Source organism: Uloborus diversus, chromosome 2 (assembly GCF_026930045.1).
Source record: "Uloborus diversus isolate 005 chromosome 2, Udiv.v.3.1, whole genome shotgun sequence".
Taxonomy (NCBI): Eukaryota; Metazoa; Arthropoda; class Arachnida; order Araneae; family Uloboridae; genus Uloborus; species Uloborus diversus.
The window spans coordinates 199296400-199313951 of NC_072732.1; the positions used below are offsets into that span (position 1 = coordinate 199296400).

Sequence of the window (17552 nt, forward strand, 5' to 3'; positions counted from 1 at the left end):
CACAATGACATGGAGTGTGACCTGAAGATCGAGGATTTATCTTGCAAAGTAATATTCATCAAGTTGATGAAAGAAACTGTCGCGTTAGTAGTTCGTAGTGGAATATTTCTGTCATGTCAATATTTGTAATGAAGTATTTAATGGGGGAAAATTATCTTTTATGAATAAGACAATAGAAAACGTAAGGGATAATTTTGTTGGATTTATTTGATTAATTATTTTAATGTTATAGTTGATGTTGGAAACGGCTTATCTGGATTTAAGTGTTTTATAAGGATTACTTAAGATAAATATCAAGAGTGAGAAAGTTTTTTGGTCGCCAATGGCTAGAAGAAAAAACAAATATTGGCCGCCACTTTTTTAGGAAACTACGCTGCAATATGTTTCTCAAAATACTTTCCTCGTTCTCCCTTTGATTTTTTTCCTCAAAACTTGGACTCCGTAGCAACGCACATAGTGGGCGACTGTATCAGGAAGTTTACAGTTAGGAAAAAGAGATACCAAGCCAAGTGAGGTGCATGTATGCTTGCATATAACTGCTGCACCCCAAATTAGGACCCACCAAAAGTAAAATACGTCAGAAAGTACCAAAGTTTGTCTTTTCAGATAAATAGATAATTGCCTGATTTGTTTAGTGAAAAGGCTTTTGTTAGCGTAAATGCTCTTGGAAATTTGGGATTGTTCAATAAGGGGATTTTTAGCCTACTTTCCCAGTAAAAGTCAAAAAAAGAAGAAAAAGCATGAAAGAAGGCTTAATGCATCTTAAAAATATCGCAAAAAAAAAGTCAAAAATAAATAAAATAATTAAATAAGTATCGAAAAGTTAAAAATTGGAAAGTAGGGCATTGAGATGGGGAAAAATGTCCTGTCGGTCTGTCCCCCCCCCTAATAACTTTTGAATGAATAGTCCGATTCGAACAAACTTTTTTTTGTTCGAAAGATCTTGGCGAGGACACCTCATTCCCATATTTCACTTTTTGATTTGAACTATTTTTTGTTCAATTTTAAACAGTTCAAGAAACTTAACATTAGCGCCTACGGGGAAATTCAAGGCAATTCCGAACTGTGAGGCGAATTTGTTTCAAACAAACTTTGTAGGAAAAAGCTTTGTATAAAAAACTTGTATATAAAATACCGTTTTGATTTGAACAATTTTCCGTTCAATTTTAAACAGTTCAAATCCCTTCTCATTAGCGCCTACGGGGAAACTGAAAGTCAATGTAGATTCCGTACTTGAAGGCGTATTTACTTCAAACAAATTTTGTTGGAAATAGCTCTTGACTCCAAACTCCGACTCCGAGTATTTAGGGGCACCTAACTCCGACTCCTGTGCCCGACAATTAATCGGACTCCAACTCCCCGACTTCGACTCTGATTTCGTAGCTTTGGCAAAAATTTATACACGGAGGACAAATGACCGACTCCGATTCTTGGATATTCGCCTCCGACTCCTTTATCTCAAAATGAGATAAACTCCGACTCCACAGCTATGGTTTTAACTGTGAAATAATTATTGTTGATATGATTTATTTTTATTTTCACGCTAAAGTTTTAATTTAGGTATTCAGTTTTCGGCGAATAAACTCGAAGTCATTTATGTTTCTACATAAAGATATGCGCAGACGATTTTTTTTTTTTTCACAATGAAAATTATTTCTTTCAATTGACATTTTATTGTTTTTATTTATTTTGGTAAGTGCATTAATTCATTTAAAAAAAATATTCTTGGCAACAGGGGAAAAAGAAACAATTTTTTTTATATGATGTTTTTATTTTAATGAGCTTATCAATTTTAATTATTATTTTTTCGTTTTGAAAGCTGTTAAAGAATTTTTTTTTAAATGGAAAAAAGTGTATTAGCTAATTTGTTTAAAAGGTGCAGCTATTTTATTTGTTTGTTTGTTTATTTTTTTTTATGCATCTAAATTTTTTTAGATGAGTGATGAATATTTTATTCCTAGAAATTAGCTTTGAAAAATAAAAAAATATGTTTGAAACAATTTGCGATTTTAGCTATTTTGAAGAATATTGATCAGGTACTAGAAAGTAGTATGGGTATACGGGAAAGTAGGCTCGTATAGTTCTAGATGGAACTTCTTGTTTCCTGTTAACAAAGTACTCTTGACATAGCTCACCTTAACCTTTATTTCCAGTATTTGTAGATATCGTAAAAAGAATCAAATTATATAACTTTACACACTCACTGACCAATGAATTAGAAACGCAAATTCAATATTTATTGGACCACTTTTTGCTCAGATAACTGTTATTAGTCATTTGGTCATCGTGGCTACAAGCTTCTGGAGTGCATTTGCATCCAAAAAACACCATACACTAGCTATGCAGCTTTTTAGATCATGTAAATTAGATGGAAGAGGAGAGCGCTGTCGGATGCGTCTTTCCATCATAAGCCACGCATTTTCTATGGGGTTAAGATCTGGGCTATGCGGTGGTCATGGAAAGTGTTGGAAGTCAGGCTGATGCTCAGCGAACCAATTTTCAACACTTCTGGCACGATGTATAGTTGCATTATAGCACATGAAATGTTCGTCGCCACCAGGATAAAAATGCAACAATGCATGGTGCACTGGATCTGCCAGTATATCTGGGTATTGCATGGCTGTTTGTTTGTCCTCGAGGAGCACCAGGGCACCACTTCCATGCCAGCAGAACATGCTTCATATCATGAAACTCCTTTCTGACCTTTGCACAGTGCGAGTGAGGCAAGAAGTTTCTCACAAAGGTTTCTAATTCTTTGGCCAGTGAATGTATCAGGCAGTGCCGAATTTACCATGCCACAGTTATCACAACTGCCAGTTAGAAAGGTTTCCAAAAGGGAATATGAAAAATATTTTACAGAGTTCTGTCCTTGTTTCAGGGTTCAACAAAAATGATTTGCAACTGGCCCCTAAGCGTATAGCTAAACAAGGTCGCCCAAACTTAAATTTCTGGCGAAAATTCTCAATTTGCCGAATGGAACTCTAAGTTTTGCCGAGTGAAACCCAATGATGATAATTTGGCCGAATAGAACTCCAAACTTGGCTGAATGATGGTAATTTTGCCGAATCATCAGACAAAATTTGCCGAATAATGAAATTTTTGAAAAGTCTTAATGCTCTCCTTTGATTTCCCATTGAGGTGTCCTTGCCCTAAACATGCAAATATTTCCATAATAGGAGGAAAATTTTCATTACGGGTTAATGTACTTCTTACAGTAGACCTTAACCTTTACACAAAGCCTAATATTTATCGATAACCTTAAGAGAATAACAATAAGTGAAAAAGAAGAGATATTAAAAAATGCAGATAAGAGAAAGATATTTTTTTCTCTCAGACTCAGCTGAAAGAATTCTAAGAACTTCCTGATAACTTAAGTCTTGTACCTAAGAACTTGCGTGATGATTTAAACACAGATTACATTCGAAAAAACACGAATTGGTGAATCTTTTGATGAAAACGCAATGGGCCTTTCAAAGCCTGTGGTTACTCACAAACTCACGTGGTTCTTTTGAAAACTGAGGCAGCTATAACAAGAGTAGACTTATCCGCCATTTTGGTTTCAAATATGAACTCGTGATATCACTAGTGTTTGTACTAAAATCACGTTGAAGAAAGCTTGTAGCTAAGCTTCAGATGTGTTTCTTGGTCCGTCACTTAGGGTGTCAGAGGGAGTCAGGAGGGAGTCAGAGAAAGTTATGGTGCCAGGGGAGAGATTGCCCCCCCCCCACCTCTGGTTTTGAAACATCAATGTATTTTTCATAAGAGTGGGCGCGGTTTTTCTTAAAATTCCTATTAGTGCAAAAAAAAAAAAAAAAAACCCTTGATATGGAAAATAAAATTGAACCGGAGGGAGGGCTGAAAAAACCTTTTATGATAAAAAGGGAGGCGTTGGTACAGGCCCGGATTTGCGCACACGCAGATCCCGTAGTGCGGGGGTAGAGGGCACCCTTAAGGGACTCAACGGCCCCAGAAATCGAAAAAAAACTAGCATTAAGACTTATAAACGTTACAAATATACACTGTTGGCCTCTGGGGAGGGACCCTACAGAGTTTTTGCAGGGGGGGGGGGGGGGCAAAATTTACAGATCCAGACCTGTAAAAAAGTTTGCAAACCACCGACTTAAAGCAAGGCTGCAAGATTCAAACCTCTCTTAAAACCAAAATGGCGGGCAGGTTGGCCTGTCCTCTGAAGCGGTTCTATTTTGAATACAACTGCACGCTTCGTTGCCTGCAAATCAACAAGCGTAAACAATCAACAAGAGAGCTGATTAAGTAGGAATAATTTCGAATTCCGACGGTGTGCAATGGAGCAACTTGAATGAAAATCAAGAACCAGTTTTCTGTGTAGTAAAATAATTTGCGTAACAGTACTGACTCATTGTTGATTATGTCCGTAATGATATCATTGTTTAGCATTGCTTGAACATTGTGAGCTCAAGTGTCTGAATTTCCTATTTGGATATAATAAATCATATTAGCAATTGGATTACAAATTACAGCTGATTAATCATTTAATAATGTTTCTTAAGATGACCCCCTGTACTTAAGTTTTTGGAGGGAAGAAATTCTAAATTTGCCTAGTGGTACTCCAAATATTGCCGAATGGGGTTGTTTCCATCAGTCAAAAGTACTACTATTAGTCACTGAAGTTAATAAAATAAAATTAAATTAAATTTAAAAAAAACATGGGCGAGGAAAAACTTATTTTGAAAACGATTAATTTTTAATTATTTTTTTTTAAATATCCAATTTTTCAAACTAGGCGGGGTCTTTATGACGTCACAAGTGATGAACTTTGGCGTGCCATTCCATTAGCACGCTAAATGCTTACGGTCTACCGCGTTTACACGATATGATAATTAAGAATAGAATAAATATTGTGCTCTGCACTTGCTATCAACTATATTGTTGTCAGGTGAGTAATGAAGCACATTATATCTTGCGCTCTGCACTAATGGCATCAGCGAATGGCATTTCATCACTTGTGATGTCATGCGCAAAAGCGTAAAAAATTAAATTGAATCTGCGCAGTAAATAAAGTAATCGTTAAAAAATACTAAACATTGTCAAATTATTTTAAAAATGGTCAAAACCTATGTTTTTAAGCATATGCTCTTTCAGAAAAAAATGCTTCAAAAATTTCGGAAACGACCCCATTATGAGAGTTTCCCCGAATGGAACACCAAAGTTTGTCGAAATGGACTCGAAGTTTCTCCGAATGATGATAATTTTGCCGAATCGTCAAACAAAATTTGCCGAATAAGGAAAAGATTTGCAAGGTCACAGTGACATCCCATGAGGGTGCCAACTGATTAAGTACTTAAGTTTTATTCCTCATTTTGCTTTACATAACTTGCTAGGGAAAAAAAGCTGATATTAGGAAGTATTTCAAATTTTAAATACAAGCGTTATTAATCATTGGTCATTGCGTAATTCCTAAAATAAGATTAGTATCAGCAGTAATTTTAAAAATTAAATACTAATTGAATGCTTAAGCTTTATTCCTCACTAGTGGTACCCGCACGGCTTTGCCCGTAATAGAAAAATTAAAAGGTCTTTTGGTTCGCCTGTATATTTACAAATAATGTATGGTAAATTTTCTCACCAGTTGGCTTGTACCCTTGTTACAGCTAAACGTTATGATAATTTTGTATCTCGCCAATTGGCTTGTGCCCATGTTATGGTTCCACGTTACGATAATTTCGTAATTCAGTCGTCCATCTTATGATAATTTTGTTCTTAGAATTGGAATAGAAAATGAACCACATCGAATTTTCGAAAAATCGCTTCGAGGTGCACACCCCCATGCTACAAACTAACTTTGTGCCAAATTTCATGAAAATCGGCAGAACAGTCAAGGCGCTATGCGTGTCACAGAAATCCAGACATCCTCCGGACATCCAGACAAAGAGACTTTCAGCTTTATTATTAGTAAAGAAGATTGTGCTTTACATAAATTCCTTAAAAAAAGTGACATCAGCAATTATTTCAAAAATTTAATACTGATTAAGTTCTTAAGCGTTATTTTCCCTTATACTTTACATAACATCCCCCCCCCCAAAAAAAAAAGGATACATCGGCCGGGTAAATAAATCAAGCAAGTTATCTCCCGTTATTCATAAATAGTTTTGTGGTTAAAATATGCAAAAAAAAGTATTAAAAAAGCATAATTATAGACTTGTAAATTTTCTTCAAACATATTTTTTTTTAATGATCAAATTTTGTCTGACTTTCGTATTTAACATAAATTGGCTTGAGTAAAAAGTTTTATCGTCCGGTTTACATTGTGTGGACTTTTAGTTCTTTTTTGCACTGATGAAGGGGCTTGCATGTGACAGCCCCGAAACAGCTGTTTGCTGAGTTTTTAACTCTTTTATACTACTTTATTTGTACTTTATACACGTTGTTGTCATTTTTACTCATTCCATAGTACAAAGTTTTCGACTGCTTTTTTACAATAAATTGGCTTATTTTATCAAATACATTCAAATTTTATTAAGAAGAAATTGAAACGTTATATAGCTTCTGCTATTTATGCTCATAGTGAAACATTTGATTTTTGCATCCCATTTGACCACGTGTAATTCCATTAGCAGTGACCGACTACAATGAACTTAAGCCCAGGTCCTAAGCCTCTATTCAAGATCACCTCCTCATAACCAACTCGAATGTGTCGAGTTTTGGTGGGCTAATTTTTTCATTTATTTATATGCTTTTTAGAGGTATTTATTATCTGAACTGTCAGAGCGCGCTTATGCTTTTGAGCTCCTTTACACAAAATAAAATATTTTTGAGCAATCACGATTGCTTATTGTTCTCATTTGACTGTTTTTGGCGTTACGCTGATTTTATTTTCCCGCCAGCACCACCGTCGCGTCGACCGGCCTCACGATGCTGCTCCTCTTGCGAAAACCGTGTCCAGGTTGGGTCCATATCCTACACACACGCATACATACACACACCTACACAGACACAAACACACGTGCCTACATACACACACACACACGAACGCCTACACGCACAGCACTGCATACACAACACTCACACACATGCATACATACACTCACACGCACCCACACACACACGCTCGTGATTGCGAAAAACATAATTTGAATTCAAGATGCCAAACATTCAAATTAATATATAATTTTTTTATATAAAGCAATTTTGACAGTAACGATTATCCGGGCACCTTCATATTTAGTGACTAGGGCTCGTGCAATAGTTGAGATTTGTCTACTGGTTAAATTTATTGAGTTATTTGCTTCGCTAGGTTTTAAAAGATTTTCCGCCGAGGTGTATTGAGCTCATATATTGCACATGAAATTCAATCGAAAAACTAAAGTGATTTTAAAAAGTGCACCTTCGAAATCGCCCTGTTTGATACAATTATATGATACTGATGCGAAGTCCATTTAAATCTCTCGGAAAAAATGTTATGTTGATAATGTATTTGGTGTTATGTACAGCTAAAAAGTAAATACTCTGAAATTTTTGAGTGATTAAAATTTCCTTCAAATAAATAAATAAATGAAACGTGACAAAATAAATGGGTTCTATAAATAAAACACATAAATGTGTTTACCTAAAACAATTTTCTATGCATTTTGAACAATTAATAATTTCTTTGTTTGGTAAAATATAAATTGCCTTTGTGCTCATTTTTCATAAATTTTTTAAAGTCAGCAACAAAAAATGTTCTTTAATATAAATAAAAACAAAAAATAAAAATTTAATGAATATTCGAATTGCAAATAATAAAGTTGCAGTATCAATCAGTCGAAAAAACTCACGATGTTTTTTTTTACTTCCTTTTACAAAAAAGGAAGTATTGTATTCGCGAAAAAAATTTCATTCAAAAATCGGCCTTAATTTCCATTTTGCTCGCCCCCGAATGAATATTGATTTTTTTTTTCAACCCGACCACACGTGGATACATGCCTAAGAACGTAAAGACACCTGAAGAATCCATTTTGACGATCCCCGAGTTAATTACAACGAATTTTCTCGTGACGTCCGTACGTATGTATGTGTGTGTGTATGTATCTCGCATAGCTCAAGAACGGTCGGTCCTAGAAAGTTGAAATTTGGTACATAGACTCCAAGTGGGGTCTACTTGTGCACCTTCTCTTTTGGTTGCCTTCGGATGTTCCAAAGGGGGTCCTTTACACCTTTTTGTGGTAAAATCATTGTTAATTTCAATGTAAACTCAAGTGGTGCTATAATTTGGCAAACACTTGGCAATATATCGCCAAGCTTCGTCGCCAACTTGGCGTTTTTTTTAAATTTTAAATCTGGTTTTAATTTGGGTATATTTAGAGAGTTGACCATTGAATCACATTGAAACTGCCAATATTGCGAACATTTATCTGTATAAAACGTTTTCTTTGCTTCGGCTCGCAACAAATTTTGGGTGAAAATATTTAAAGTGTTTCTTTGCTCACTCCGAGGCACTCTTATCTTTAAATTGGAGTAAAAGGAAGTCATGTGTTGCACACATCAGCTCGTTTTTTTCTTGGATTGGAAGAAATGCTTCTTTTTAGTCTACTTTCCGAAAAAATTAAAAGAAAAAAGAAAAAGAAATGGAAAAGGGGGCTATATCGTTGAAAACAAACAGAAAAAAGTAAAAAATGAATTAATTAAATAAATATTTAAAACTAAAAATTGGAAAGTAGGGTGTTGATATGGGGTCCGTCGGTTTGATGTTAATCCCGATCTATTAACGTTTAAGGGAATATTCTGATTCAAACAAACTTAATTTATTTATTCTATTTTTGGCAACGAGAAATAAAAGAGAAATTTGGAGTCCTTTATATTTTAACAGAAAGAGCTGGGCAGACCTCTTTTTTTTATTGTAAATTTTTTTCATTTTTGTGGACGTTATATTATTTTTCATTTTTATTTTATTTATTTTTTTTCCCTTGAAATTATTTTTTTGGCAATAGGAAAAAATAAAATCCGAAGGGATTTTTATTATGATTTTTTTTTCTTCTGGAACCCGCGATAAAGGATTTTTCATGGAAAAAATGTAATAGCTCTATTCAGCCATGTGAAGCACAATAATAGTATCTGCACTTTTTAACATGATTAAGTTACGATCACCAGGTGGTTCTTTGTCACAAATTTCACCTAAATACAATGTTTTATGGTCATTAGTGTATGCGGAATATATTTTTAAAAATATCTGAAAAAGTTGTATCTCAATCAAATGCGTACAGGAGCAAAACTTTTAACTTCTCATTTTGAACTTAGCTGCAGATACGACTTATGCGCTTAGCACTCAGTATTGTTTGAAATGCTACTACTTCATCTGCGACTTTTACGTTTCTATTGTATCAGATGAGCAAAAAAATATTTTATTTCTATAAATTAGCTTAAAATTTTAGAAAGATATGTTTGACATAATTTTGCAGTTATTAACTAAATTAGAGAATTCTGATTAGATACTAAAAAGTCGATGAAGGATATAACGGTAAAGTAGGCTCGTTTAGTTCTGGACGGAACAGCTTGTTATGTTTTTCTCCTCATTGCAAAAAGTCAAAATTTTGTTTTATACTCAGCCCACTTCCTGCCGTAAAACTCACTTTCATAGTTGTGGTTGGTTGCTGAAGGTCGGAAATACCCACACTTTTCGATCAAGGTTACTGGGGAACTACGCATTGTTTCTGTAATTATTTTTGATTTGGATACACTTGAAAGTGTCACGTTGCTTTGCACTCATTTGAGACTTTACTAAGGTGTCACCATATGCGAAACAGTTATAAAAAGTTAAATTTCTGATAAGATTTTTATGTTCGAAAGCATTACAACGAAAAATTTATGATAATTCTTTTAAGCTGTTTTTTCAGGAAACCATACCTACTAATATGAGGAATGGAGTTAGTGGTTCCTGAAAAAATGATTTAGGAAAGGTACAGATTAATAAAAATAAATAAACGTAGTTAAAATAGTTATTTTCAATGCAAAAAACATGACCTATAGGAAAAATTATCAGACATTAATGACTCCCAAAAAGGCTTTGATCGGATTCTTTTGGTCTTTATATCCATAAGCTCGTGTTACCTCCATTGGAAAAAGGGTTCTTTGTAATTCCGAAACGCGCATGGGGGAATAATTTGAAAGTCCAAATTTGTTTCGGTCAATCTTTAGAATAAATGGTGATGAGAAATCAAATTAACATATAAGCGATAAAATCATTATCCATGAGTGATGTTGCACTTATTAAGTAAAAAAAAACAAACAAACTAATATCTGACTGGAAGGTTTAAAAAACGAAAAAAAAAAAAAAAAAACCTGCTTGCATTCAAATTTGGAAGATTCATCTAATATGCTAAGAAGTTTTGCATATTAATGAATCTTCCTTTGCTAACGGAATAGTTGGCAAAAGATAATCAGAAGTTAACTTTCTTGAGTTTAACGATAGTTGCTAGCGTTAAACTCAAGAAAGTTTAAAAGCTAGAAATAAGGACATTTGCATTCATAACCAAATGCTTTTTGGCAAACAACTCACTTTTGAGCATCTACTGTTGGCGGAAAGTTATACTTAAGGAGAATCATAGTTGAGGACTTAAAAGTTGAAAAGATGAAAAGGGCACCCAATGTAAGGAATTCAATCCGTGGAAAAAATCAGAAATAACTGGAAACGTCTTGCACGTTTTTTTAAAGAACTTTGCGTTGGTTGCGACTAAACTAGATATTAAGAGATCATTTAAATTATTGCAATTATTTAATGTAAGCCAAAGTATTTATTTCAGCGTTTCCATAAAAGGAGTTTTAAAAATAGTTTAACTTGTTTTTTTCTGAATCAACAAGATGAATTCAAATAATACAAAAAAATGTTTTCAGAAAAATTATTGCACTAATGCAACTAAACTTCGTGATGACTGAAAAAATTCCTTAGTGTAAGCTTTTTTTTGAGCAATCACGATTGCTTATTGTTCTCACTTGACTGTTTTTGGCGTTCCTATCATTTTATTTTCCCACCAGCACCCTCTGCCAGCACCACCGTCAACCGGCTCCTCACGATGCTGCACCTCTAGCAAAAACCGTCTCCAGGTTTCGTCAATATCATACATTTACACGCATACATACACGCACCTACACACATATACACCTACACGCACATACATACACCTACACACGCAGACATACACCTACACACAAACATACACCTAAACACATACACAAACACACACAGACATACCTACACACTCACATACACACAACTACCCACACACTCATGCCTGCACACAGACACATATGCCTACACACATACCCCCTACACACAAACACACATACCCCCTACACACAAACACACATACCCCCCACACACAAACACACACGCCTACATATACACACACACTCATGATTGCGAAAAACATAATTTGAATTCAAGATGACAAAATTCAAATTATTTATTTTTTTTTTAAATTTATCACTGTTTGCTACTAATCCCGAAATGACAAGATCTTAAAGTTATTGACAGTTTTTAACTATAAATCAAATTATTTATTTATTTCTTAACATAAAAGGCATTTTTTTAAATAGCTGAGCTTGCTTTCTCTGAGTCAGCAAGAAATGTTCAAATTAGACAAAAATAAAGCTTTTATTAATATTGTTACTTTTTTTACATTAATGCAATTCAATTGTAGCAGTGGTGTAATCTTTATTCATAAATAGCTACTTCTGTGTGTATGTATGTCCGGGGTAATCTTCAAAACTACAGGACCGATTTTAACCATTTTTTCACCACAGATAGCTACATTATCAAGGAGCAACTTAGGCAATAATTTATTCCTAAAAAACTTAGATTAAAAACATTATGATGAAAAACAGTAAATGTCATGTAATTTTAACAAAGTGTTTAACATGTTGTTTTAAAAAAGTTGCAACGCACAAATACAAAAACACTATGATGAGTTAATTGATTGTGTATAGCTTAATGTCGCATCCTTTTGTATTAAGGAAAGTGGGTTCTTGTGTCCCCGAAAGGCGAGAAAAAATATAATTTTCGTCGATTTTATGTTGTAACTTAATTACATTATGAACTTCATTATATTACGTTGTAACTTTAATATTACCATAGTCATTTTTATGACAAAAATTATCCCCTTCTCCTTCTCCCGTCGGTATAATCCACCTAATTAGTTTAAATACAGCGAAATCCTGCTACAATGAACTTCAAGGGACCGCATATTTTGCCCGATATAACGGGAATTTCCCCGTAACGGAATTCAAACGATGTGGTGGCAATAAAATCGGGACTAAATATTTATTTCGTTGTATTGGTATTCGCTGTAACGAGATTTCACTGTCCATCTTTTTCCTCTTACTTTACGAACATTGTTAACTACAGGATTTCTACTCGCAAATTTTTCAATATTTATACATATAAATATATTCACTGGCGTTCCTAGCTCTTGCGTCACTCGGGGTGTTATTTTGTGGTGTTATCCCCTGCCCTATGAAAATACCTTCCATGTTTAATGAAAATGAAGTTCCTGCAATTTTCAGAACCAACTCATTTTCATTGTGTAACGAATGTTTTAATTTAAAAAAAAGTAACTTACTAATGCATTGTATGCAAGTTTCGTCCTAGACACATATAAGCTGTCCCTGCCACAATATTGTGCTCTGTTTTCATAGAAGTTTGATGGATTAAATATCATTGATACTTAAGGGGTCTAAGGACCCTTAACCTTCAAAATTTTCGACTTTCTGGAAAAAATATATGTTATGCATATTTTAATTCTGAACAATTTGACACCTTATTTATTACCATACGCCAAAAACTTTTCAAGTTATTGTAAAAATGCGTAAACTTTCCCCATAGAGATTTATGTTAACAGCAGCTGTTTAAGCCTCTTTTTCTCAGGTGCCGGCTTCTTCGGTTCTCGTTTTGCGCGCATAATATCTCACAAAGTTTCTTATATATTTCCGTAATACTTTTCATACTTGTTTGTCTGGTTTATATTTATGACCTGAACCTAAATTTGTTTAATTTTTTTTTAAATTATTTATTTATTTTTTGAAATTTTACAAGTCATAATAAAAAATTTCCAAAATTTTGGGCAAAAAAATATATATTTTTTAATATTACCTTTCATTTTTAGTTAAAATTTAGGTTCAGATCATAAATATATACCAGACAAACATTTATAAAAAGTTTTACGGAAATATATAAGAAACTTTCTGAGATCTCATGCGCGCAAAACGAGAAAACCGAAGAAACCGGTACCTGAGAGAAGGAGGCTTAAACAGCTGCTATTAACATAAATCTCTATGGGGAAGTTTACGCATTTTTACGATAACTTGAAAAGTTTTTGGCGTATGGTAAAAAATAAGGTATCAAATTGCTCAGAATCAAATTATGCATAACAATTATTTTTTCCAGAAAGTCGAAAATTTTGAAAGTTAATGGTCCTTAGACTCCTTAAGATAATTTAGGATAGTGAGGAAAAAAATCAGAGTTAAAATAATTTCTTATTCGCTTAAACCCACTTTGGGTGTCACCTCCCAAATTGGTGACCCATGGGGCGTCCCTCCCCCTCGCCCCGCTATAGTGATGCTACTGATACATTGTATAAGTATTAACACTAAATATTAACTTTGTCTAAATCTGAGACTTTCTAAATACCCAAAGTATTATATTTTTATTGTCTCTAATTTCAATATCAATTGCTGGCTGATCTATGTAATTGCTGAATTCCTATCATACAGAAGAGGAAAAAAGGTAACTACTGTCACATTTAAAACTGTATTAATAATACTCGAAATAAAAATAAGCGTCTGAACGTGTTAGAAACTAAGTTAACCATTAGTTTCGCGATTTTCAAGTGATCTGAGAAACTATTCCGTTTATATACAAACGGAGAAACTAAAGCATTTTTTGTCGCATTTCTTTTGTAAAAGTTACAACGAAGTACTAGAGCAATTTCAATACACATTGGTTAATAAAAAATATTTGAATACACTGAAACTAGTGAATATAACTGACAAATTGACGTTGCCGTGACATAACAGTTCTAAACTGTTATGCATAAAGTAGAGAAAAAAAAATACACATTTTACTTCAGTCGTATAAACAATACTAATGTTACAACTAAACACGTAATGAATGGTTCTACTGATATAATTTACGAAAAGTAGTACATAACTATAAAAAGCATTTCTGGTAAATTTAAGTTTATTTTCATTTTTCATAAAACATAGCACATTTTTAATGGAATAGGGATTAAGTCGTTGCTAGTTTGTTTTGAATCAGAAATAGCAGGGGTTTAAAATTCACTACCATCTTTGTTATTACTAATAATAAAGCTGAAACTCTCTCTGTCCGGAGGATGTCTGGATCTCTGTGACGCGCATAGCGTCTAGACTGTTCGGCCGATTTTCATGAAATTTGGCACAAAGTAAGTTTGTAGCATGGGGGTGTGCACCTCGAAGCGATTTTTCGAAAATTCGATGTGGTTCTTTTTCTATTCCAATTTTAAGAACAAAACTATCATAAGATGGACGAGTAAACTATGAAATTATCATAACGTGGAACCGTAACATGGGCATAAGCCAATTGGCGAGATACGAAATTATCATAACGTGGAACCGTAACATGGGTACAAGCCAATCGGCGATAAAATTCGACATACATTATTTGTAAATATACAGGCGAACCAAAAGACCTTTAAATTTTTCTATTATGGGCAAAGCCGTGCGGGTACCACTAGTAGTAAATATAATCAAAACAGTTTTAAAATCATACGATAAATATTAATTTAGTGCAGCAAAAGAAAATCCACAATTTGATTAACGAAACACTTATTTGAAAGACAAAAAATGAATACAATGTTCCGGTTTGCAAACAACATTTAGGTAGATTCAACGTACTCAAAAATTTGCATTTAATCTTCATCCACAGTCTTAAAACACAGAATTGTCATTGAAACTTAAGTTCAGTATTTCATAACAAAACGAAATTTATATTAACAAATTTCATAAAACTTCTATTTCTAAGGATTCTTTTCAACTCAAAAATAACAACATCTGAGCTCATTTTCAGAACAATTGCAGGAATTATGTCAACAGAAAATCAAATACGTCAACGCATTCGCTTCTCAGTCAGAAAACTTATTTAACTTCTATAAAGTAACACAATCGAGTACATACCTATTCGCTATCCTTCGAGGCACAGGACACTTTATAAATGCAATGCAGAATTCATGAAGTTTCACAACAGAAAAACCCTGAGCGGCAAAGATGTCAACAAACACTCAACAGCGTAGTAAGATCCTTTCTGAGTTACGCCTCTGTGGTATTGTCTCAATATCTGAAAGAGGAAGTGGCTGGAAAGGTAAAAGTTGTCAAACAGGTTCGCTTTTTTGCCGAGTTTCTTTTCTACATTCACCGTTCTTCTGCGTGATTATACTTTGCATGCAAGAGCGGTACTTCACTTGATGAGGATTTGCTTGAAGTCAAATTTTAGATAGCAAAGCAGAGTTCAGGTCCGTGTCCAGATTTTCATAAAGGGTGGGGTTTTAATTTTTAAAAATTGAAGTCAAGTTTTAGATAGCAAAGCAGAGTTCAGATCCGTGTCCAGATTTTCATAAAGGGTGGGGTTTTAATTTTTAACTCTAAGTGTAGGGGGAGAGGAATTCAACCCTTCCCAAACTTTAGTTTTACGACAAATTGCCGATCCCTGAATGGAGTTTATATACAGTAAAACCTGTAAAGTTGACCACCTTTGTAAGTTGACCACCTGTCTATGTTGACCGCTTTTGTCAGGAACGGAATTAGTCCTATCTTGTACAATGAAGGAAAACCTCTGTAACTTGACCACCTTTCTATCTAGACCACCTGTCTATCTTGACCACTCATGTACCCCAGATTTGGTTTGGAGTATTGTAAAAAACCCTTTGTAAGTTGACCACTTGGTTTATTTTTTTAAACTTAATTTAACAAATTATTTTATTTTATTATTTTTTTATAGCTTTCCAAGAATATTTTTGATGCCAGACCAGCATTTTACCAACTAAATAAAACAGCAGCATAACTAAATCTCCTTGTGAGTTTAACCACATGTCAACTACTAAGAACCCTTTATTCTCCAAACTTGTTTTTCTTTTGCTGTTCTATTTGAGATCACCTTTTGTACTCTCTGTTCAATGAAAGTATGTGTCAGTAGAAAAGTACAAAGTTTTTTTTTTTCTAGTTGCAATATTTTGTGGCAACACTGGATTGTGCTAGAGAAAAAGTTACTTGCATTGAAATATTTCTGGTGCAAGGGATTAAGAAATAGGACATTTTCATTTCCAACTGCCTTTTAGAACTATGAGAGTTCAGCTTGTTGCTCTTTGTGTTATAGTTTTATATAAAATGGCTTTAAAAGAAAGTTAGTTGAACTTGAGATTGATAAAAAGTATGAAATATTAAAATTAATTGAGAAGGGAGAAATCCAGAGAAAATTAGCTGACACAAATGGAATTTCCAAAACTCGTGTCTAATAAGTGCACCAAACTTCAATAAGGAGTTATTTTGTTGAAAAGTAGATCATCATGGTTATAAATGTATTAAATGTATATGAGAAAAAAAAATAAGCGAAAAATTCGTTATTTTGGATTAGCTATGAATTTTTAGGAACTATTAATATCAAATAAATTTTTATAGACAATGGTTTTTTCTTGATCAATTTACTGAAATTTTAAATTTACGACACATTATACGTCATTCTGAGAAAATAACCTCTAAAAATATTTGAATAACATTTTAAATTATTGTTTCAAAGTAATGTTAAACAATGAAAGTGAGTTGAGCGGAAAAAGTAAGTGTTAATTAGTCAAAAAATGAATATATGGTGCAAGAAATGACAAAAAAAAAATCATTACCCCCTTTATAAGTTGACCACCTGTCTAAGTTGACCACCAAAGTACTGCACCGCAAGTGGTCAACTTACACAGGTTTCACTGTACCTGTAAAAACTGCTGTAACCCCCCCCCCCCACAAGAAGAATAATTCTGGCTGCACAAGTGACAAAAAAATTCCATCATTTTACAGGTTCACTTTAATCAAACCTTGTTTGTTTCTTTTTAATTATTTTTAATTAGAACTGTTCACGGTGCGATACATTGCAATAAGTACCAGAGCCCGTTTAAGATATCAGGAGGCCCTAGGCCATATGCTTTTCATTGGCCATGTGTAGTCAACCCTCACAATTTTAGCCATAAGCGAAAAGAGTTTCAGCTATTGGTTTTTAAAAAAAATAGCCATTTGGGGGCCCCTAAAAAGTGGGTGCCCTAGGCCACGGCTTAGTTGGTCTATTCAGTAATCACTAATCAGGCCCTGATAAGTACACTAAAAACTCTCCACAAATTCTTTTATAATGCAGAATGTATATCAGGTTTTATGTTCTGAAATTATACCCTGCAATCAAGAGCTTATTGCAGATGCAAATTACATTACCTAACACAATCAGTAACGCGTCTTCATAGCTGCAACGTATGACAAATTCTTCACAATCTCCTTACAATAAGCAATATTAATGCTTTGCATTTGTAGATCATTTA

General features: G+C 33.8%; 1 long non-coding RNA gene across 1 annotated transcript in view; it reads right to left on the reverse strand.

Moving 5' to 3' along the window:
- LOC129217619 (uncharacterized) overlaps positions 1-15286 on the reverse strand; it is a 30833-nt gene extending 15547 nt beyond the window's left edge. Inside the window, exon 1 of the long non-coding RNA XR_008580234.1 lies at positions 15160-15286. This is a non-coding gene — a long non-coding RNA (uncharacterized LOC129217619). The remainder of the gene's footprint in view (positions 1-15159) is intronic.
- Positions 15287-17552: the final 2266 nt, after the last annotated feature.